This window comes from Peromyscus leucopus, chromosome 12 (assembly GCF_004664715.2).
Source record: "Peromyscus leucopus breed LL Stock chromosome 12, UCI_PerLeu_2.1, whole genome shotgun sequence".
NCBI classification, from domain to species: domain Eukaryota; kingdom Metazoa; phylum Chordata; class Mammalia; order Rodentia; family Cricetidae; genus Peromyscus; species Peromyscus leucopus.
In genome coordinates, this window is record NC_051073.1 from 61,706,945 (window position 1) to 61,731,926 (window position 24,982).

Genomic DNA, 24,982 nt, shown 5'->3' on the forward strand with positions numbered 1-24,982 from the left:
ACAACGTGGATTTACGGCCTTGGGCCAGACGTTGGCTCATTAATTAACCAAGAACTCTTTTTGGACCCAATTAGGACTGTATTTAATTATTCTGCTAATTTTAATGTCATTGAAGAGACTGGCAGGAAGCAACCAGTTTCCCCAAAGCCCCTTGCAAAAATAGGGTGAGAAGGATCTCAGAGGGAGGGTTATGGGCTTCTCCTGGAAAAAAAAAAAAGAGGGGGACACAGGGGGAGACCCTAAGCTGGTCCTCTTACTTTACCACTTCAGCCGGGAGAGCGGGGAAGAAAGAATGTTTGTGTAAGATTCGAGACAAAAGACCATACCTCTTATTTGGTCTTTGCCCTAAAATTTTTTTCACCAATTGGGTTTCGGCCTCCGCCCCTATTTACAGAGCCTCAGTCTAAGACCCATAAGCTAAGCAGTACCCATACCACCTTCCCATGGAGCTAGCCAAGTGACCCTTCCTCATAAGCATGACAAATTCCCAGTCCTAAACAGATGTGTGGCTACAGAGACTGATGAAATCTCAAGGACCTTCTCCCGTGTCATTAAGGCTCGTAATCCGTGCCTTCATTAATTTGAACAGCCTGAAACCGAGCTGTGTCCTGCTTCAAAAGCGGGCTTTCAGGGGGAGGAGGGCCTGAGTGGGCAGGGACTGTTCAGGGACTGGAAACCCAGGCTGGGAACTGAAGGGAGGGAGGAGAGGAAGCCGGAAGGAGCTAGTGGGATCTGAGTGGATAGGTTTGCTCTGAAGGCTGTGTGCTGCCTGCCTTAGGATGAAGGGTTTCCAGGCAAGATGTCTTGGGAGTCCGTTTTCCGGTCCAAGAGGAATGTGGGCTGTGTAACGGTGGTTATGTCCCCTGCAGCTGGCCTCCTTGGGTCCATGTGGGGCAGTACAATTTTGTGAATTGCCCCCGCTCTCCTTGGCTGAGCAGAGGAGTGGTGGGATCTGGCGCCAGCCTGGGAATTCAGAATTTGGTGGCTGCCGGCTCTGTGGCCAGGAGAGAGGGGGCGTGGGAAAGGGGGTGTAGCTGGAGCTGCGGCAGACTGTGGCCTGAAGTTGGTGAGAGGCAATGAAAGCCGCTAACAAAGCTGCCCTCCCACTTCTTCAGGCTTCCACTCGCTCCTTTCTCTTTCCTGGATTTGAAAGGTGTGAGGATGGAAATGGAGCTGAGATCTGTCTCGGGGGCTGGGCAGAGTGAGATAGCATCTGAGGTGTTTGCACATCCCCACACTCCCTTAGAAAAGAGAGATGGGAGTTTCCACTCAGCCCCAGGGCATCAATTCAGCGACAGACAGAGAAGATAAGGTCTGTATTGAAGCTGTCTGAATCGAATTGCCTGGAGCCCAGAACTTTGTGGGAGGATGTCCCACTGCAGAAGGGAAGGACACAGGGAGAGAGGTTCCACCCGAGGGTGTTCACCGGCAGGAATTGTCTGCCTACTCAGTGAAACCAGTTTCTCAGGTCTTACAGACCTACTACCATTGGAAGGCAGTCTCCCTACTTCCCCCTTTAAATAAAGGCAGCTCGTCATTTTGTCTCTTTTCACACTGCTGAGAGAATTTACTCTCTTGCTATGAAGCTCATAGGTCAGAACCCACAGCTGTGGTTCCTAGGTCAGCGGACATTTGCAAACTGGTTACCAGTCATTGAGAATGTAGAGGACTCAAAACCTACCGTGCACAAAGTAAAAGGAATGAAGACGTGCAAGGTTCCAGTTATTTTTTGCCTGACGCTTAAAAGGCCATACCACATTTCTCTGGGTGAAGCTATGTGATTTTAGCTGCTGTCACTAGGAAAAAAGCCAGAGGTTCAGTAAATGCCCGTCTGTGGCCTATAAATTTCATTTGACTGAAAGTATGTACTCACTTAGTTGAGCTTGTCTTTTGATTTGGAAAAGACAAGCTTTTGTTTTGCTTGTTTGTTTATATTTTGGTTCTGTTGAGTACAGGACTGCTACAAAAATTAGAAGAACAATGTTTTTTTCTTCCCTACCTTGAAATCCGGTGTTAAGGGAAAATAATAAAAGACCCACCCTTTTCTTATAAGGAAATAGAGGCGATAGGGTGAGGAGGAAAAAAGGAGAGTGATGTGTGTGTACAGCTGCTTTTTTGAAAGTGAAATAATGACCTAAAACAGAAAGAGAAATAAATACCAGTGTGCATGTGTCTGAAGGACCGTAAATCACTGGTGTCACATTCTGTGGGGGAACTGGGCACTGCTGTGGCTAGCCAAACTGCCCTTTAAGCCTGAAGAAGTGGGTCAGTTTAAGAGACTTCTTTAGTTAGCTGAAAGTTTAAGAACAAGTCTTTAATCCCAGCACTCAGGAGGCAGAGGCAGGCGGATCTCTGAGTTTGTGGCCAGCCTTGGTCTACAGAGGGAGTTCCAGGACAGCCAGGACTACACAGAGAAACCCTGTCTCAAAAAAAAAAAAACCCAAACAAACAAAACCAGAAACAAAACAGAAAGATAAAGCAAAACAAAAACAAACAAACAAAACAACAACAACAAAAACATGCTGGGCCAGCAAGATGGCTCAGTGGGTAAAGGAGCTTGCTGCCAAGCCTGGTAACCCGAGTTTGATACCTGGAACCTACATAGGGGAAGGAGAGGACCAAATTGTCCTCTGACCTCCACATGCAAGCAGTGTTGTGCACTCACTCACCACCACACTAAATAAATAGATATATAAATTTAACTTAAAAAAAAACAAAACTGTTTAAACTTCTTTCAGACTGACAGAGGAGATTTCAAGTCACCTGAAGCTGTATGTCTCACAGAATTTTGTGAATTAGTCCATGGAGCCCAGATCTTCCTAGAAGGATGCCAATTTTAGGGCCCTCAGTTTTCCAGTCAACTTGTAGTTAACTTTGGATGTGTGGACGAGAACCCCTCTGGCGAGCCACACTGGTGTATGGCCGTATCCATGTCTTCGTATTTGATGCCCGATGCTGTCCTGTCTTTCCACTGAGACACTTCAGCAGGCTGAGCATCTCGAGGGGAGGGTGGGAATCCACAATTTAGTTGAGGTGAATCAATTCACTCATGAGGTACTGGGATTGCCCACTCACGGTCCTTTCAGAACAGGAGTAGTTAGTTTCCACTTGGCTCTAACATCAGAAGGTATGGACCAGTTTCTGGAGAGTCACAGGGTATCCAAAGTCACCCTCCACTATATTTGTCTCAATTTTTTTTTTCCTATCTTTTCCCTGACTCCCTAACCAGGAGCCTTATGACTTGTGATACAGCTCACTTGATAAACTGCATTTAATGTGTGAAACCATGACACCAAGTTCCTTTAAAAAGGTGTTAATCACCTGGAAGAGGCTCCATAGGACACTTCAACTCACTACACAAGGGACAAAATCCACGTACCTTAACCATGAAAACTCAGTTCACCATTTGGCAATGATTTTTTTCCCCCAATATACCTCTTGGTTCCCCCACCCCCATGGATACACCCTAATCTGGGAAGAGATACCACATACACATACTGTCCCCAACTGTACCTGACTTCCACGCCTCTCTTAACTAGTGAGAAGTAATGGGGGGACACCAGCTCTGATCTGGATAACAGTAGTGAGTGCGGGACTGGAAATCCTACTTTGGGATAGAAAGTTTAAAATGCAGTCACCGTATCTGTTTGTTTATTTTCTTTCTAAGTAATTTAAAATAGACAAGCAGGTGAGTGTTGGGGATTATTCTAAGTGTATACAGTGGTGCTGTGGGCACGCCTGACTCCAGAGCTGTTGATGTTCTAGTCCATGATGTTCATTTTGAGAACCTTAATTAACATAGTTCTCTTCTGCCCTGAAATTTTGCCCTCTCTTTTTTTTCAGATGATATTTTTTTTTATCAACCCTGCTGTACAGAGAGATATACACTGTGTCATAGGGTTATGAAGGACACACAGGGAGTATACAGTAGATCTAGAATCCACCCTGACAACTGCCTTACACACTGAACTTTTAATCACTTTCTGACAAATTCAATAACCCATTAACTCCAACTTGTGTTCTTTGTATACTTCTGGGTATGGGACCATCTCCTGGAGCATGGTGGACTTACTAAGAGCCACACCCTTAAAGACAACTGACTCTCCTTCCTGCAGTAACCGTTAACTGTTGGTAGTTCCTTAGTTAGGGGTGGGGACTCATGGACCTCTTCCCACTCCACACTAGAATGTTAGCTGGTTTGATATCGTACGGGCCTGTGCAGGCAACCACAGCTGTTATGAGTTCACGGGTACCATGGTCCCTGGTCCTGTCACATCCTGTTTGTTCTCTGGCTCTTAGAATCTTTCCGCCCCCTTCTTCCGTGATGGTCTCTGAGCCTTGTGGGGGGTGGGGGGCTGTGATATGGATGTACTATTTGTGGCTGAACACCCTGTGATCACTTATTCTCTGCACTTTGACCCGTTTGAGTTCTTGCATTAACCACCATTCACTGCGCAAACTTTTCTGATGAGCTGCACTAATCTACAGGTAGAGATATGAATTCCGAGGGTAGTTTGATACTGTGGCAATTTGGCAAAATAATAGTAGTAGTTTCACCTCTAAGGCTCAGGAGATTCACAAACATGGCTTCTTCGCCAGATTTGCAGTTATCAGACATAAATTCAAGCAGTTGGTTACCTGTGTAACGTCAGTGCCACTATTGCGCCCATGCATATCTTGCACCAGCGGTCGTTATTGCAGTTCACAGCTGAGTAAGAGCATTCATGACTTTATCCTCCCAACAGCCCGCATAGTGCCTTTCAGTACTATAAAGTCTAGCCATCAGGGAAAAAGCTGCCTCGTCAGTACCCACATGATTTCTCCGCGTGCAGTGTGTCTCCATCCATAGGGTCATTCTGGCTTGCCCCATCTCTTAAAAACACTGCTCCTCTTCAGTAGCTGCAGGCCTTGTGCTCTCCTTCAGGTAAAACTCCAGGCCCAGTCTAGCCATTCCCAAAGAGTCCTGGAGAGGCGAGGGGCTGAAACCTGGAAACAGGAGGGAAAGGCTGAGGGGTTGGGAGGGCCTTCTCAAACAGAAGTGCTAAAGGGAAGTTAGAACCAGAAGGAAGCCCAATTCGTTACATTTTTCTAGAGGAGGAAAAAGACTGACCAGCTATTAGTAGCAGGACTGGAATGCCTTCCCAGGATTCCTTCCTCTACTCCGTCTCTGGGCATATAGCATCTCTTCACCAGGATGCCACTGAGAAGTGCAGGCATCACTCCCCAGTGGAAGCCCGGATGTTGACTGTGGAGTGCTTTGTTGTTCTTGGAGGCAATGGTCCAGTCTGCCTGGCCTTTAGAATCGAATGGCCTGGTTTGCTATTAAGACTCTTCTATCCAAAGATAAGACAATGTATGCCAGCATAGCTCTTTATCATTCCTAGTAAATATTCGTATAATCTTCTTGTTCGTTTTGACCTCTGGTTCAGTTCATTCAAAAGATAACCCTTTTTCTTGTCTAGTTATTTATTTATGACAGACTTACTATGTTGCCCAGGTTAGCCTCAAATTCCTAGGCTCAACCCATTCTCCTGCCTCATCCTCCTAACTCAACCTTCCAAAGAGCCAGAACCACCAGCATATGTTCTTTTTTGTTTGTTTTGTTTTTTGGGACAGGGATTCTCTGTGTAGCTTTAGAGCCTGTCCTGGATCTCGCTCTGTAGACCAGGCTGGCCTCGAACTCACAGAGATCTGCCTGGTGCTGCCCGGCCCCAGCATGCATTCTTAATGTATATTCTTTCAGGTGGACATGAATCCAAGAAATACATTCCTCTCGTTCCATCTTCGATTGCACCTGGTTTTATGTAATACTTAGTATTCTAATCCCCTTGACAAATGTTTAGGAGTTGACCACCCATTAGCCCTGACCTAGATACCTGGGAGAGGATGGGAATCATGATGGTGCTTACTACAGTGGGCTGCTGTGAGGATCAGTTAAGATAATGTCTGTACAGGCCTTAGCATAGCACCAGGCACAGAACATGCTTTTAACTGCATAGGACCGCTATTGGTGACGCAGTACACTAGACGCAGACTCTGGCCCCTCCCTCGTAATGGTGTAAACCTGCATTCCTAAACTATGTAATGGTCTTGGCTCAGGCCATCGCCACAGTGTTTCAATGCTGTGGAGCTGTCAAAACGGGGAACAGAAATTTGTCATTTGCTTGTAAAAATAATTAAATCAATTTTAAAACCTTTGAATACTGCTGGTGTCATAATAATTTTATCCCATAAAAGAGTCAACCAAAGACCGAGAACCCTAAGCGACCCCACGTAGTCCTTCTTTTGTGCAGAAACGCGGGGTATTATTTTGTTTTTGCTGGAGATGGAAGCCAGGGCCTCACGTATGCTAGGCAAACACTCTGCCCCATCACATCCTTTTAGAAGTTTAGATCCTGAGAACCCATATCCCCTAAAAAGAAAAAGCCGTGTTTCTCCTGCCCCTTGACCTCAGCTAGCACTCTAACAGTGCCCCTGGTGCAGCTGGTGGGTCCTGTACATCCTTTGTTGCATCTTCTGACTGTATCAGCCTAGGTTGGAAAACAAAAACAAACTACCCCCCCCACTCACTCCCACCCCAGCTATTAGTGCAGCCCCTGAGCTTCTGGATGTTCAGCTGGAGTTTGGACTCGATCACCTATATAGTTCACAGGTGAGGGACAAGGTGGCTTGGCTCCCTGCCTGGTCTCATTCAGTGACTCATGGGACTCATCTTTCCACTGTTCAGAGGAGGCTGCACAACTTTCTGTGTGATACTTCCGGGACGGAGGAGGGCCCTGGTTACACCCTGAAGTGGCTGAGAGGCTGCCAATGGCTTTGACCGTCAAAGAGTTTCTGAGCTGGTTCTTCCACATTCTTCCTGCCCCTCTGGTGACCACTTCTCGGAAACCCAAGTTGGAAGGAAGGGAAACCCCTTCCGTTGCTGGGCTGAAGCGGCAGCTCTTTGGTTTGCAGCTGTCTGCTCTTCCCTGGGGTCGAGAGGCTGCTGGCAAGCGTTTCCTCTCACGGAGCAACTGGTGCATCCCCAGATCCCAGGACATTCTTAGTGTCCCCACTTCCTGCACTAGAATCTGCATATTGTTATGGATAGAGGGGTGTTGTCTTCTCTAGCCACGGGGGACCCAAGCTTCACCAAGCAGTGGACAGTCCACGTCTGCCAGTTTGCGCAGCCCGGGCTCACACTAACTAGTGCTGCGAATCCTCTCTCGAAGCAGAAGTGGCCAAGTGTGGTCACTCAGGGCTGTGGCAGACATGCTAGTCTCAGCCCCCAGTCCCTAACAGCTTGTTATTTAATAAGCTCCCCGTGTGACGGTAGAGCTCCCAGGCGTGAGACACAAAGGCCTAGTACCGACCTGGTGGGAAACCACGTTTCCTCTCTGGAGTCGCTTCTTTTTGGTTTGTCCTTTTTTTCTCTCTTCTCTTTCCATCCCCCCCTATCTCCTCCCTCTCCCTTCCCCCAGCTTCTGAAAGAAAGAGCATTCTGTGAGAAGGCCATCTCTCCCCTGGGGAATTCTCGTTTAGGGAAGTTAAGGAGGCCTCCTTGTCATTCACCGCCCTGAGCTGGGGGGGTGGGAGGGGAAGCAGGATAGGAGAGGAACCAGGAATCAGGAACCCTCGGTGCCCTGGAGTCCAGGAAGGGAGGTGAGGGCATCTCACTCAGTAAGTACTGTGTTGCTTCCGATTATTTTCCTTACTGCGTTCAACAACAAAACCAAACGTTAGAAAAAAACATCGCCGCTCATGGTTCACCTCTTTCTGGGCAAATTGACTGCTTTCGAACTTGCTTTTACTTCACCCCGTGAACGTCTTCCAATGTGGACATTAGGATTTTTGTTTTGTTTTTTTTCGAGGCAGGGTTTCCTCTGGGTCACCCAGGCCGAACTGAAACTCAATCTGTAGACCAGGCTGGCCTTGAACTCAAGAGATCCGCCTGCCTCTGCCTCTGTACTGGGATTAAAGGCCTGTGTCACACCACCCAGCAGGATTTTTTTTTCCCCCAGTGATAGTGATGGAACCCAGAGTCATTCACATGCAGGGCAAGGATACTATCTGTAAGTGATGTCCCCCACCCTCCAGGATATCTGGGTGGCTAAGGAGCTGCACCGCAAACAGGCTGGAGCTTGAGAACTGTTGTTGTGAGTTTCGTAGCAGTTGGGAAGTGAATGAGGGAGGGCCCTGGGTCAGGACAACTCAGATATTTCTGAGTTGCTCAGACTGTGTGGACACACTGGTGCCTGGCCTGGAGTGTTCCTGCCTTCCTTAGCGTCCATGTCTGCAGAGGGATGATTTTCTCCACGTAGGCCTGTCCCCTCAGGAGATCTATAAACTCTGGAGGCTGGAGTTGCAGGGCTGACCCTCCCGCCTCTCCTCAGTCATGTGATTGATTTCAAAAAGCAAGTTCAAGAGTTTTGTGTTTCTTTTCTTTGAGACATTTCTTGAAATACAGGTCATTAAATCTATGTAAATGAGGGCTGAAGAGATGGCTTAGTGGTTAAGAGCACTGGCTGCTATTCCAGAGGATTTGAGTTCAATTCCCACCACCCACATGGCAGCTCACAGCTGTCTGTGACTCCAGTTCCATAGGGGAAAAAATCCATGTAAATGAGAAGGAAGTTTCAATTTTTTTTCTGTGTAGAAAAAAATATATAAATGAAAAAAATTTTCAATAGAGGCAAATGAAGATAATAATTCCATCACCTAAAGATAACAACTTCTAGTGTATGTGTGTGTATTCACCGGAGTTACAAAATATCCTAGATTTTGAGACCAAATTACTAAACCATTGGTAGCTTGAGATGGACCATAGTGATCCCTCCATAGAAGGAACTAGACTTGGAACTTCCTACTTTATTTGAATACTGTTAGCTCTCAAACCAGAGACCAACAGCAAACCGAGGTGCCTATTTAACACCATCAAAGGCCACCAGATTCTCCCAGCATCCCTCAGTTCCTGCCTGTTTCAGGGTATGGCTGGCATACGCTGCCTCTTATCCTGAGCTTTCCAACCTAGAGGCTGCTGTCCTTCCGAGTTCTCTCTAGACTCTCCCAGAAGTCTCTGCCTCTGGCTATGTTCTCCCTCATATCTACAATAAACCTTTCCCACAGTCATGTGCTCCTTTTGTTCTTTTATTTATTTTTTCCACCTGGTGCTGAAACCCAGGTCTGCTTTGATATGTTAAATGGGCACCTCAGTTAGCCATTTGTCCCGGGTTTGAGACCTAACAAAATCCACTAGGTGCTTTTTAATCTTATATCAATATGAACTGTTCATATTTAATCAATCTCCCTATTTCAAGCAATTTCTCGATTTTTGCTCTAAACAGTATTGTAAATGACACACGCCCATACCTGCTTCCCAAGGACAGATTCCTAGAAAGAGGGTTCTTCACTTCAGGGATATCTGAATTTGGAGACTCGTGTATTGCCGGTAGCTTCAGGGCGTTTGAAAAGAACAACGAGCTGGTTTGTTTGGGATTATGAAAAGCACCCTCTGGAACTTGGAATTTCACGGCTCCCCACTGTTTACTTCTGTTTACATTTTCTGAATTAGCTTAATTCTTTTATATGAGAAAAATGCCCCGGCTCGAAGTACAACAAACTAATACCTTTGATTCTTGGGATATGTACTAATAGACAGTGTAAAAATAGAACTGCATTTTGCGGTTCTGGATTGCAAGGTGATAGATTGCAGTAGTTGAGAGGCTGAGTGTAGGCATCACGGTGAATATGAATGCCTGATCAACTGCTTTTCTATGTGACCTTGTACAAATTACATAAATACATTCTTTTTCTTGGTTTCTTTTTCTGGAAAGTAGAAATGACCATGGAATCTACTCATGGATATATATTTTTTTTTCAAAGCCTGGGTGAATTAACATATATAAACCACTCAGGCCTGGCTTGTTGTAAGTGCTAGGGTTGGGTTGTTATGGCGCATCCAGAAGTCCCTGCCGACTGGGCCAAGGGTCATGTTCAAATGATTTCGGCAGTTCCTTAATCCCGTGGAAAGTTAAGGTGTACACCATCTGTGTCATTCCAAAACTCTGGAGATACCGGTAGTCGACAGTGCTCGTAGAAAATTCAAGGTGCTTCCATGCTCCCAGATATTCTGCAGCTGGGCTCGGGAGCCGATCCATAGTGTGAAACAGTTACACCAAACAGATGGAAGAGAGAATTGGTCACTAAAGGCTGACATTCTGAGCTCCTATCCTGATCGCTAGTTAATGTAATTAAGCAGAAACTAATGGGATCGTCCGGGAGCTGTCCCAAGGGATGGAAGGCAGGTACGGGCTTTTAATGGGCTGGGATTTCATGTGAATAAAGGAACATTCAGAGGACCACAAAGAAAGCAGGCAGACATGCCTTCTAGAGCTGTGCTGTCCAGTCTATTGGTCTCCCCCTAGGTTTCTGAGGGCTTGGAATGAAACTAGTTCAGACTGGGATGTGCCTCTGCGGCACACACCAGGTTTCAAAGGCACGGTACCAAAAAAAGAAAAAAAAAAAAAAAGTGATGTGTGAAGCGCTTGGATCCTAACATGGATTCCATGTTAAGATGGAGATAATATTTTGCAGGTAATTACTGTGTTGAGTACCATACATTGCGCTTTCGCCTCTTTCTATTTTTTGATGAAAACTGAGGAAATGATATCGTGTTAACTACAGCAGATTACTTGGCCTTTGAAAGGAGGGTAGTGAGAAACAGAATGGACCTGCTCTTTTTGTCTGGGGAGATAGAGAGAGTAGATGGACTGGATCAGGCTAAGGGGGAAACCAAGCTCTGTGGAAAAAAATCTAGGACAACAGGGACCCAGCGAACTGGAATTTCCTCCTAGGTTCCTGGAACCGTGCCTTAGCCAAAAATTTTTCCTGTGGTAACCGCTTACACCTGGTGTTCACAAATGTCTACAGGGATTCTGGGGACCCTCTACCATTCAGGGACACAAGTCCACCTAAAAGCACAACTTGGTTCTCAACAACCAGGAGCTAAGAGCTAGGCCTAGCTGGCCCTATTCTATCACAGTCCGCCTGAGTGGCCTGGTGCAGCCAAGCAAGGCCAGAGACTTTGAGACTCCCAAGGGGCCTCCTATGACCCCTCCAGGCCAAATGAAAGGGAAGGTCAATGTTAATCTGAGGCCAGACCTGGGCACCCATCGTGGTCCAGTCAAACTGAAGACTATGAGGTCTTCACAGAGGCCTAGGAAGGCCTGGGGCTCCCAGGGTGTGTCTGACTCCTGGTCATGGGTGATTCCTCCAAGGACTGGGAGATAAACAGAAACCAAAGCAGAATAAAGCTCCTCCCTCATCTAGTGACAATGTGGATGGAGCCATGGACTAGGTTCCTCTCCGTGGGTGTCTTTTACAAGCATACATTTTCTAGGTGCTCTCAAGTGAAAAATAAAAATAAATGGGACACTGAGAATGTCCCTTAACACAGGGTAGAGATGGATTTTATTTGGGCAACCAAGGCCATGTCTGAGAGGGTGACATGAATATCAAAAGTTTTGTTGCTACCTTTCGTTGGATCCCTAAGTACACACTGCACTCTGGGCCACATTGAGAGAGTCTTTCCAAAAGGCCTTGCTAAGTATTATGAAAAAACACAAAGGATGCACAAAGAGCGGAAGGCCTGATGGCTGTGTAGAGTCTTTGGGCACCTTCCTTGAAGCTAGTTTGTTTCAGTAGCTCAGAGAGGCGGGGCACAGTGTCTGACCACAGTCCCAGTACTGGGATGATCACCCAAGCCCAGGAGGTCAAGGCTAGCCTGGGCAACACAGGGAGGTCCCATCTCAGCAAAGAAGGGAAACAAGAGCTCACGTGAATTCTCTGCTCTGCAAACCCCTGAGCATCTTTGTTCTCTGGCCTCAGGGTCATGGTGGAGCTTTTACTTCCTGCTTCATGACCTCGGTCCCTGTGGAACTGTCAGCCTGTGACCCGAACCCCACAGTAGATAACCATTCTATCCGGAGCAGATATCTCTAGCAGAGTCCCATTCACTGTCTCCCACCCTTGGCCCTTCCTGGCCGTCTTGAGCTCCTGTCCCGAGGTTTCGTCATCCACGGCTGCTGTCTCTTGCAGCACCCTCCACACACACACTAGGCATGACCCACATCCCAGCTGTGGCTAAACCCTCCTCTTCTGGTAAGTCGTAGATGCGATTGTGGATCGTTGTTGGAAGTCAGTTCTGAGATCTTGCCCAGTTCCTGTTCCCTAAGAGGCCTTAGAAGGCCGAGAGAGGGCTAGAGACATGGCACAGTGGTTTAAGAACACAGACTGCTCTCCCAGAGGAGTGGACTTTGATTCCCAGCACCCGCGTGGCAGCTCACAACCGTCTGTAACTCCAGCTCTAGGGCGTCTGACGCCCTCTTCTGGTCTCCACGGTTACTGCACACATGCGGTACACAGCCGTACATGAAGGAGCCAGAGATAACCTTACTTGTTCACTTGGGTTCTACTGGGGGCAGAAACCTCAGCAGCCCTTGTGAAGTCTGTTTCAGCCTTTCTAGTTTTTTATTTTCAGTTTCGTGATTTTTTTTTGGGGGGGGGGTTTGGAAATCCTGCCCCTTTCCCGTTTACCTTTCAGCCTAACACCAAATAGTGCCGAGAGTGTCAGCAGCCATCCCTGCTGGAGTGACTGCATCTCTCCTCTCATAGCCAGTGATCCAGCTCAGTCCCAGGGAGGGGGTCAGGTCTAAATTTATCTCTGACCCTTCTGCCAGCCAGGCAAGCCAGAGCTGTGAGAGAAAAACCAGAGCTGGACCGTTTCCAGGGTGTGGATATGTGTGGGAGGCGGAAGGGAAGGTGGGTGAGCCTTCCCAACAGTCCAGCCAGACTGGGAGAAGATGAGGAGGAGGTAGGTCGGTCGGTCGGTCGGGTGGGGAGAAACATCACAAGAGACTGTTGGCCTTTATCCTAGCTTGGCTGGGTCTCTTAGAGAAAGTCACTCATATTCTCCACCCTCCGCAGATTCCTCCCATTGTCAAGTGTCAGTGACATAACTTACTGGCTTTGTAACTGCCATGGCTGCTTGCCAAACATCATGCCAGCCATTATGTGTTCACCTCTGTCTCCTAATCCGCAGACAACTGGGCCCGGGTTAACGAGATACAACCTGCTCATTGTGCTACATTGATGGGTGGCTGGCTTGGGTCTTTATTCAGTTGGCACCTTGTTCTGTAGCAGTGGGTACCTATGGCGGAGACAGGGTAGGACCAGTGTCTGAAGTCCTGCTTGTAGAACGGCTTTGCCAAGTCAGGCCCTGGAAGTGTGTAGCGGCAGAGCCTTGCAGCCAATGGGGTTTGTGGATTTGGCTCCTTATGATCTAGCCATATATGCAATTGGTAAGGATAGTCACGTTTAGCACTCTGTGCCATAGCATGCGTCTGTGTGGCGCTTCCAGCGTGGGGGTCAGATTATGACTCCAATGGTGTCCTCAGTGTTTCCCTCTGATCTCTGACAGATGCTCAGCAAGCGGTCCTGAGACAAGTTGGAGGAGCCGTGTTGAGTTCCTGTGTCCTTACAAAGTATCCTCATTTCAAATGAGGAGGGGAAAGAAGACCACAGAGCTTTTGTGGGGGAGTGTCTGGCTAGTGTCACAAGTGGACTTGCCTGAGAAGGGAATGTAGGTCAGCCAGCTCTCTGGGGCTCATCAGCCTTTTTTTTTTTTTTTAAAAGTAAAAGAGCTAATCATGGACAGCTCTTTTGGTTCAAGTCCTTAAAATTCAGGAGGATCAAACTGGATTTCTTCCTGGCGTTAGTGCTCCCTAAGTGCCGACTTTGTCTGGTCACCCGACTTCCGTATGCTGCTTTCTTTCAAGGTCTTTAGAGAGACTATAGGTGGTTGTGTGGATTCAGGTGAAAATACATAGTTTCTGGTCCCCCCAACACGTAAGATGTACTTGGCAAACGCTGGCTTGAAGGCGATGACGTTCTCCTCATTGCCAGATGTTTCCTGTCTCTGCACGGCCTTAATTCCAAACGAGCTCTTAAGTGGGATGGAGGTAGACCAGTGAGCATTTCTCACCGCGGTCAAGGGGACAAGCAAGTGACATAGGCCTTCGGGATGGGCCTTCGACCTAATCGTCCGGCCATAGGAGCCTCTCCATTGTTGATCTGTAGATCTTGGGCTGATTCAAGGTGATGAGTTCGCCTCTCAAATCCTGGAGGCCAATGGGTTGGATTTTTTTTTTCCTTTTTAATTTTCCATTTTTCTTCTCTTCACGTGTTTGTATATGTGGCCTATGTGTGCATGTGTTTATATGTTCACTTATAGATGGATGCCTGTGTGTACACGTGTTCAAGTGGAAGCCCAGAGTTGATGTCCAGACTCTTCCTGGATAGCTCTCAACCACACTCTTTAAGGACAGGACCTCTCAATCCAACCCAGAACGTGCTAATGCCGTATGTAGTCTCCCTAGCCAGCTCTAAGGAACCCATCTCTATCTTCTAGGACTGGAATTGTAGGTGGGCTGCCATGCCTGCGTGGCATCTGTGTGGGGTTTGGGGATCCAAGCTCCAGTCCTCATGTTGTTCATCTGCTGAGCCATCTCCCCAGCCCTGGGTTGGATTCTTTAAGCATTTTTTTTTTTTTTTTTTTTGGCAAGCCACTACCAAGGACCATCCTATTTGTTCATTGTGTGCTATTACTCAGTATTCATGTTCAAGATCCTCTGAAATGCATTCTTTTAATTACTATAGTTATCTTCTTGGCTCTGGTAAATATCTGACCTGCCATTTACATCTGTTTAATTTCTGTTCTGTCGTAGCAGCCAACTAACTAGAGCTTTTTATTATATTTAATAACCACATTTCACACACACACACACACACACACACACACACACACACAGAAACTTGATTCTTTGTGTCAGTGTACTAGGGTTAAATTAGTTTTTGTTGTTTTTAGACAAGGTTTCATTATGTAGCGCTGGTAGGTCTGGAACTCTCTTTGTAGACCAGGCCCACCTCAAACTCACGGAGATCCACCTGTCTCTGTCTCTTGAGATTAAAGGTGTGTGCCAACATGCTTTTTGAAGTTCCCTTACAGAACTTCATGCTCAGTGGGAAGAAAGGGGTCCTGATTTCTTTGGGGCTATCTCATTTGTATCACATCCTCCTCCTTGAATGGGCCCTTCTAGTTCAGAGAGTTAAATGTAAGTGTTCTTGCAGGACCCACTGCTGGGGCAGAGACTGAACAGGCAGGGGGTTTCACCTCTCACAGCCAGGAAGTCTGGAGAGCTCCTGTGAAGAGCAGATCTGCTGGGGAGACAAGCAGCAGATAGATGTCCTCTACAGCGGATGGCAGCTAGGGTCTGGTGAGAAGCAGTGCTAGTTTAAGAACCAGTGAAACATGCCCATCTCTCTGGTATAGTGTTCAAAGGACAGACAGACAGGCACCTCTGGAGGAGGGGAACTCTGTTCACTGAGACCTTGTGAAGAAGGGTCTGGGTCTTGAAGGGTCAGGAGTGGTGCCTGGGTTAGGATGGCGCTTCCTCCGCAAAGACAGACAGACAGACAACAATTGATGGTCTGTGACTGCACTCTCTCTCACCCTTGGGCTTTGGTTCAACCTACATGTTGCACAGGCAAGACTAAGGCTTAGAGACCTGAAACTACGCTCCCCCGAGCTGATGGCTGAATGAGTTGAGTCTTCACGTCTCCTCTGTAGTCTCCTCCCTCTCCCGGTTATCCTGCTGCCCAGCTGAATTCCAGCCTTGGTGCAAAGTTCCTTTGGTGTTTATTACTACAGTGGAATCATATTCGTACAGTTCCCTGTTGCCTTCCCTTTAGCCCCAGGATGGGGGAGCACTTCCAGAAGCAGCCTCTCTGAGGGGTATTCGTTTTATTTGTATCTCTAAATGTGTGCCACCGAAGCGCTAAACATTAGCGTTGCCTGGTGTACACACACACACACACACACACACACACACACACACACACTTTTATACCCTAAATAGCACAGGCCTAGAAATGTTTGTCTGCTTTTGCCAACATCTGACTGTGATTATCTTTAACCGAAGCCACACTTGTTTATCTCTTAAAATAGTATTGCGTCTCTTGAGGAGGCAGCGTCAATCTGTCACAGCCTTCCCAGAGCTCTGCCTGCTCTACCTGCCTTCTCCAGCAGCTCCGACAGCCAGGAGTCTGTCTCTTCCCTAGGAAAGTAACCTGGAGCCAACTGTGTCCAGCATGTGGGGATGGACCCAGCCAGTGTGTGTGTGTGTATGTGTGTGTGTGTGTGTGTGTGTGTGTGTGTGTGTCTGTGTGTGTGTGTGTGTCTGTGTGTGTGTCTGTGTGGTGCTGGAACAGAACCCAGGACTGTGTGCAGGCTAGTCAAGCACTGTGTACTCAACTGTGTTTGCAGGCAGGCAAAAGTCCTCCTTAAACAAACAAACCAACATGGGCCCTCACTCTTCCCTCTCCTCACCAGCATGGATATTCAAGATTTGTGTGACTGAAGATGTAGCTCAGCAGTAAATCAGTAAGAGAGAACTTATCCAGCATGCAGCATGCCCTGAGTTCAATACCCAGCACCGCAAAATAAAAAAATAAAAAAGACGAAATTTGCTTTGGCATTCTGCCTCAGAGAAAGTTTCCTCATATCTTAGTCTTTGCTTTAAATTAAAATTACCACTTTTTTTTAATGTATGAGTATACCTGATGTGTGTTCATGTATGTGTACGTGTACACCTATATATATCGAAGGGCAAGTACACATGTGCCATGGCACACATTTGGAGGTCAGAGGGTAACCTCGGGTATCGGTTCTCAGTCCCCACCTTGCTGGAGACAGGGTCTTTATGTTGTTGACCATTACACATACCAGGCTGGCTGGCCCATGAGCGTCCCACACTCGCCGCAATTATGGATGTTTGTTATTGTGCTTGGCTCTGTAGGGGCTCTAGGGATTTGAACTCGGGTCCTCGGGCTTGTGCAGACAGCACTCCCCCACGGAGCCTTTTTTCCTCCAGCTCAATTCACCACATTTTGGCTTTGAGCTTGGTAAAGATAAAAGAAAGGGAACAAGGCGACCTCACCCTTCGGTTCATGTGTGCGCCCGTGCCGACCCCAACGGTCCATCACCCAAGAGAAGAACAGCAGCTGGCTTTGAGAGGGGTCCTTCTGCGAGCCTCTATCGGCAGGATAAAATGAATACGTGAGGCTCTGTGTGGTGTGCCTTAGAACTGGGTTCTGTACTGAGATCCCTTTTTTTGAAATCAGGATGACATGGGTGGCAAGCGAGAAGCCCCCGTGAAGAGTCCTAAGGCAGTGAGAGCCAGGGCCGCCTTTCTGCGCGCCAGGCTTCTCTGCGGCTGGTGCCTTCTAGAGTGTGGAAGTCACGGGCCCTTTGAGCCCTGGAAGGAGCCTCATCCCGATGCCACTGTTGGACTATTTCTGTTCCCAAACCACAAAGGCTGTTTCTGCACAACCTTGTGATAGCACATTTTAAAGTTGAGGCGCCTAATGGTGGAAAATAGGTCTGGGAGTTGAATGTTTCAGATGAGCTCATGAAAGCCCTATAAATATTTTTTTTTATGATTCTTAAAATGAATTATTCCATTAAATAAAGTGAGCAAGTCCTGTGCAATTTCCATTTTATTGGGTTAGAAAAATTTCAGACCTCTTCCTAATTCAAAGTTTGATCAAGGTATTTTTAAATTCATTTTCTATGTGGAGATAATAGGTGCATTAAGATACTTTTCATTCCTCTGTGGTCCTTGATCTGAATGGAGCCCCAAACCGTGTAAGTCCTAGACGTCAAAGCCCTACAGAATTGCCTTTCGTATTGGCCCTGACACTTGCTGACCCTGTGATCTACCATAAGGAACTTAACCTCTTCATGTCTGTCTCAGTGGTAAAATAGGCAAATACTAGTGCCCGTGTACACCGGGCGTTTTCAGTGGGAGACAAGAACAGCACTGGAGTGCTAAGCATCTCTGCACGCTGGATGTTCTCAGCACGGGACAGCATATGGGAGTCAGTAGAGGCAGCAGCAACAGATGCACAACATTGTGAACATTTTTAACACCACTGATTGTGCGCTGTTCTAAGACTAATTAAAATGCCAGGCGGTGGTGACACGTGCCTTTAATCCCAGCACTCGGGAGGCAGAGGCAGGGGGATTTTTGAATTTGAGGCCAGCCTGGTTCAAGGCAGATTGAGTTTCAGTAAGATAGCCAGGGCCACATAGTGAAACCCTGTCTTGAAAAACAAAACAAAACAACAACAACAAAAAAAAAGGTTGGTTAAAAATGATGATGATTTTAAGGTATGTGTATCTTACTACAATTTAAATTAAGAAAATATAACCCCCTAGAATAAGTAGATATGTGAACATTATGAAGAAGCAAGACTTTAAAAGGCAGTGTATTAAAGTAGTCTATGAACACAAAGAAATGAGAAGAGCCGGGCGGTGGTGGCGCATGCCTTTAATCCCAGAACACAGGAGGTAGAAGCAGGTGGATCTCTGTGAATTTGAGGCCAGCCTGGTCTGCAGAGCGAGATCCAGGACAGCCAGGGCTACACTGAGAATCCCTGTCCTGTGTCCACAAACAAAACAAAACAAAAACAAAAACCACAAAAACAAAGAACAAAGGAATGAGAAAGAATTTGACTAGATATGCCAAGTCAGTGGATTCTAAGTATATGGTTTCGTTTTTTAATGTGTGTGCGTGTGTGTGCGTGTGTGTGCGTGTGTGTGCGTGTGCGTGTGCGTGTGCGTGTGTGTGTGTGTGTGTGTGTGTGTGCGTGTGTGTGCGCACAGCACATGAGCTGCCGAGTGTATGGAGGTTAGAGAGCAATCTCAGGTGTCCGTCCTCACCTTCCACCTAACAGTTCTGTGAGCTTCTAGCTCATGGATTCTGGGGATCCCAACTCGTGCTTGTATGACAGATACCTTGCCCTGAGTGACCCCCCACCCTCACCCCATTCCTGAGTGCTTTTTTACATGCTTCATGAAGCTTTTCTGATTTTCCAAAATTCCTGCAATAAAAGTTACTTCTTTTATAACTAGAGAGAAACGACACAGTAAAAGCTTCAGTGGGTAAGAGGGTAGTGATCTCATAAAACAAGGAGAGATTCCCGCACTCTCGGGCAGGCTCCAGGCTCTGCCCTTCTCCGTGTGCTGGACTGTCTCACAGGGCTGAGAGGTGCGCATCACAAGTGCAGCCTCTCCCGTCCTGGTCCTGAACGAACCGTTCCCCGACGCATTTGTGTACCAGTTCCATGGCCACTAAACTGAGGAAATTGTGCAGGGTGGTGCGGGTAGTTCCTTCAGTCGCCCCCTCTCTGGGTCACAGCGACTTAAGGTGGCATGCTGTATTGTACTCTTTATTGCTGGGTTTTGGTACGCGAGGTTATTTTAGGTGCCATGTATTTGTTAGAACCCATGTGCCCAAGGACCTTTTAAAAAATTTTGCTAGATTTATTTTTTCGTGTGTCTGTTATGTTGGTGTGTGCATGTGTCCTTGTGTCTGTATCTGTGTGAGTGTGTGCACGCATGTACACGAAGAAGACAGAGGATGCAGAGCTTGGATCTGGAGTCTCAAGGTGGCGGTGAGCTACCTGATGTAGGTCCTGGGAGTTGAAATAACACAGATCCTCTGCAAAAGCAGCCAGTGCTCTTAACTGCTGAGCCACCTCTCCAGCCCCCAGGGGCCTTTATAAACCCTCCGTTATTCACCCATGATGGAATCTGTTACACTTGAGAGCAAAGTAGTGGCCACCGTTGGATCTGCCTCCAGTCCCACACCTTCCCTTAGGTACAGGTGCGTTCTCCTTAGCCCTAAGCACAAGGGCACACACACAAGTCCATCTACACAGTGGTATCCCTGCCACCGTTTCTAGCTCTCCCAGGACTTCCCTGGAAAACCTACCTCTGCTTACTCTCCTACACTGTCTCAACCCCCTGCCAACCCCTCCCCATTATCCCTGTCAGGAATGGCTTAGAGGTTAGACAGTGTACTCGGGAAGTTTCTCAGCATCGACTACAGAACCTAATGTAATGAAATGTAAACAGTTGTAGAAAACACACGGAGAAACAAAATCACCTTGCTTGGGGTTTTTGCGCAGGCGGTTAACGGGCTGTTCTTGTTTAGGGCATTCCTACATCCTTAAACTTTAGCCATGAGTGTCTCTTTCTTTGATGGGGGTCCTCTCTGGTGACCCTATGGAGCATGAGAACTGCTTAAAACAGAGCCTTCGGCCTCTTCTACTGTGCAACAGTTTCTGTGTTCACCCAGCATGGTGCAGTCGCTGAGCTAGGAGAATACACAGCGACGTGTGGTGATGCTTCTTCCTAACCTATCCTGTGGTCTTGTCTCCAAAAAATTTGCTCTATATGCCAGGCGTTGATGATGCATGCCTTTAATCCCAGTACTTAGGAGGCAGAGGCAAGGGGATCTCTATGAGTTCGAGGCCAGCCTGGGCTACAGTCCAGGAAAGGCACCAAAGCTACACACAGAAACCCTGTCTCAAAAAAAAAACAAACAAAAAATTTGCTCTATAAAAGATGAGGCCTACATTCTTTGATGTTCCTACTAAAAAATATTTCTCTTAGCATTTCAAGTAAGGTAAATTATACTTCCGAACCACCTCACGCATAAGAAGTCTCAGATGAACTCCAAGCAAATATGATAGACATTATATAAAGGAAGTTACTAATGGCAGGCTAGAAAAAGTGCTTATAACCTATATAGTAGATTAAAGATTAATATCTAAGATGCATAGAAATCTTATAAGTCAGTAAGAAAATAAGCTAGCCATCCAGTGCACAAAACTTATGGAGTAATACTCTAATAGGGAAATAATCTGGAGATGTAGCTTACTAGCAGATTTGTATGGCGTGTGTGAGGCCCTGGGTCCCACCTGCCACATGACGGACAGTAAGCTTTAAAAAAGTTTTTATTAAATAAATTTTTATTAAAATTAAAAAATTATGTGTATGTGGGTTTTACCTGCATGTATGTTTGTGCACCACATGTGTGCAGTGCCCATGGATGCCAGAAGAGGGCGTCAGATCCCCTGGAACTGGAGTTACAGATGATTGTAAGCAGCCGTGTGGGTGCTGGGAATCAAGCCTCCGTCCTTTTAAAGAACAGCCTGGGCTCTTAACCACTGAGCCATCTCTCCAGCACTGACAATAAACTTTTGAAAAGATAATATAAATAGCACTCAGAAAAGGGCAAGTAAAAACAAAGAATATTTTTCATTCTTAATGCTGGTAGGAATATGAATTGAAATCATTGTTCTGAACTGTTCTAGAGAGCCAATTGACAGAATGTTTAAACGCTGAATTGGCTCACCCATAAAGCTCTGTCTAGCTCAGAGACTGTGAACCCCCTCTCTAGTGCAGGTGCAGGAAGAGAGGGAGATGTGTCTCTTGGCCCATCAATATCGTGTCTTGGGCTGCAATCCTCTCTCTTTGTCTGTGTTCTTGGGGCCAAAGTGTGTCACCTGGATTTGTATATTCAGTTATTTATTCAACAGTGACATGTTAAAAGTGCATGGAACCTATACTGTGTCCACCACCCTTCCTGCCTTCCCTGTAGCTCAAGTTCCAACCTTGGCCCCTGGAGCTGAGTTCTCTGCTGTGAGCCAGCCTGAGTTGGCATGAAGGGCAGGATCTGAAGTGGTTGCCCTCCCCGTCAGTAATGGCACCCAATAGTCTGCCTATAATTACATTGTAATCATCCATCTCCGAGGCTTAAAAGGTAAAGGGGCTGGTAGAGATGATCTGCAGTGGTTAGATAAGTGAACTGAAACCCAGCAAGCTTTCTGCTTCCCAAAGATCATACCACAGTTGGCGAGGAGCCTAGCAACCACATCTGAGCTCCTGGTACCCAAGGCTCCTGTGACTGGACTGCATGCTCTTTCTGTTAGGGGCTTGGTTAAGTCCAGGAAAGGTACCCGGTCAATACTCAGGCTACCCAGGGCCTGAGACTTAGCTAGGAGGGTCCATAGCTGAAGAGGGTCATCTGTCTCTAGGCTGGAGATGTAGGTCATTCACTCCATAATTACTGTTCTACGCGTGCGCGCGCGCGTGCACACACACACACACACACACACACACACACACACAGCGAAGGTGAATTGAATGTTGTAAAGTGGTAAAGGTTGGGTTACAGAAACTGAATTTTCTTCTATTTTTTTCTGTAATAATGATGTATTACTTCTGCACCACACTCTCCCTACCCACCCACCCCCACTCAAGTCCTCCTATTCATTTAAGAATTTTCATTCATTCCGTTCATGAAGGGTTTTCTAACCTGAAGTCAGAAATGGGTGGGAAATGTTAGGGGCCAGGAAATCCCTTCCTGAGTCCCCAAATGTGGCAGCACACATGTTCACACTTGTCGCACCTATGCGTTCGTTTGTGGGTTTGCACTAGCCAGGGTCTGCTTCTGCCTCTGTGACCACTTAGGATCAGGGGGTTCTGAACGGAATAAGGAACAGCAAGCAGTGGAGGGAGAGAGTGCATCCCCCTGTAACTGCTATCCTGTGGGGGAGAACTGGGGGGACCCCATCCCAGCAGGCGGCACAAAGCACAGCAGGCCTGTGGTGAGGACAGAGGCTAGCTGTGTTGTCTGCCCAAGGCCTGTGTGGGCATTTCTGCATCACCACACAGTTGTAGTCATGGGTGCTGTTTATTGTCGTACAACAGCCTTTCCCGTGGCTTTAAATATTGTCCTCTCGGAGGCAGATAATTCTCACTTTAGAGATAAGGAAACCAGGCTTCAGTAAAGGCTCGGAGAAAAGCCAGACCTCAAGTCACAGAATCCCCTCACCTCCCACTTGGCCCCAGTGTTCATCCCTGTGCACATCCACAGGCGCCCGAGCTTCCTTCGCCGCCATTGACCGTTTAGACATGTCTACTGAGCACTTGCTGTGACGTGGTCTTACCCCTGGTGTGTGTCAGAGTCTTTCAGCTCATGGCAGCAGGCTCTCTCTTCTGCAAGCTCAGCCATGAAGCAGATAAAGTCACTGACCTCCTGGAGCTGGCAATCTAGTGAGGCCATAAGGATGGACAGGCAGATCCTGGGTAAGTAAGTTCTGCAGTAGGTATCTGAAAATGGGTCATGTTCGTAGAGAAGTTTGAGGATCAGCAGTGTCAGGGGATCAGGGGATCATTATAATTAAATAAAATGAAAGAATAAATAAATAAATAAAAAGTTTGCTCATAGTTCCAAGAGGAGGAGCGGGTCATAGCTGGCCGTGGGACAAGCACCAAGGTTGTACAGGCAGAGGAGGAAGGAGAGAGCCGCAGTCTATAAGGAACAAGGCAGGAAAAGCAGGTTTCACATTGGCTAGTTTGGATGATGTCAGCAGGCACTGGAGTGTAAGAGGCTGCCCCCATCTGTCTGGTGCCAGGCCTTGGGGTGACTAAGGTAGGTGGAGGGCCGTCTGGCGAAGTCAGGCTGATAAAGAAGGGGATCTGGCCCCGGACCTGGATTGGTGACTTTGCTGACGCAAGGCACTGGCTATCTCGAGGAATTAGCTAGCTCTGAAAGCAGCCCTCTGCCGAATCAGCAAAGCCCTGGCTACCAAAGGGAAGAACACAAATATTTGAGAAATAAAGAGAGAGAGTTCATACAGCCGGCTAGACAACAGTTCCTCCTGCGGGGTGGGCGACAGGGAGCAGTGGCGTGGAGGATGGGTCGTCAGAGGAGGCGTCCTGAGAAGAATGCACGTTAGTAAGTATCCAGAGGAGATGGAATGGGCTATGGTGGATCTGGGGAAAGAGCTCTCGAGGCAGAGGGATAAGCGAGGTCAGGGGTGCAAGCACAGCTCATTGGCAGTATCACCTAATGCTACCAACATGGCGTCTACCACAGCAGGAAGAAAGAGGCTGGGTGGCAGACACTGGAGCTGGCCAGGAGCAATGAGAAGGCCATATATATGTGTGAGTTCAATGGGGGTGTGTTGTCCAGATACCAGATCTACATATCCTGGCCATTCTTATTCATCCGTATTTGGTAAGGTGTTTCTTCCCATCCTCTTTACCCTTTGGTAGAAGAAAAGGGGATTCTTAGTGGAAAAGTGATTCAAATTCAAGAGAAATGTGTCTGACTATACAAGAACTTGAGAATATCAATGAAAACAAATCGTATCTCACTGCCTAAGCCAATACCGACCCCCTTTAAACCACACAGTTGGTTTCTTAGAATACTTAAGATGTAGTTAGTGTCGCACCATGTCTCACAAAACTCTAGGTCCATTCTCTACCTCTCTACCTCTTATTCATTTCATGTCCCTTCATGAATAACTGCATGCCAGACCAAGGACTTCCTTCAGGGGACTTGAACTTCCCCAACTCATGGCTGCCTCCGGATCTTTGTGCAGCCAGAACCCTTAGTAGGAAGCTTTATTCCTCTATTTCCACTTCATCCCTCCCTTCACATAGCTGGCTCCTTCCTGCCTTCAGGTTATACATCACTATTCATTCTGGAGATGTCATCCAAGCCTTCTCCTACTTGTTTAATCCTCTAGATACTGTTCAGGACTGGCAGGTTTTCTAATTCATTCACTCATTTATTATCTAACTCTGTTTGGACCCCTACCCGCAACTAGAACATCATCAGGGATTTTGTCTACTGCATGACTAGAGCCCATGTCTGGAATAGTGCCGGTGCATAGAAGACACCCAGTAAACTGTCGTTGCATGAACAGATAATAATGCACCGTCTCCCCAGGAAGGTAACTTATTAGTAGAGCCAGTGCTCAAGTCATAGAGGAGCCATCACTGTGGGCAGAGTCTAGGCAGCATGGGCCTAAGCTTCTGGAAAGAGGCGCTCCCGTGGGAGTGGTCCAGCTGTGTGTTACCACTGCAGGGTCACCTGTGGGGGTGGACATACTCCACCCAGGTCACTGCCTGGGAAGCTAGTGAGGAGAAGGCCTCCCACCGTTGGGCAAAGGAAGCAAAGTTGCAGACCCGTGGTCCCAGGCATGTGGTGTCTGCCAGCAGAGTTCAGGGATCTCTTTAGAACAA

At 47.2% G+C, this 24,982-nt stretch overlaps 1 protein-coding gene across 25 annotated transcripts in view; it reads left to right on the plus strand.

Moving 5' to 3' along the window:
• Window positions 1–24,982, plus strand: part of Kalrn (kalirin RhoGEF kinase) — a 607,498-nt gene that overhangs the window by 492,013 nt on the left and 90,503 nt on the right. The gene's annotated exons all lie outside the window — the stretch shown is intronic.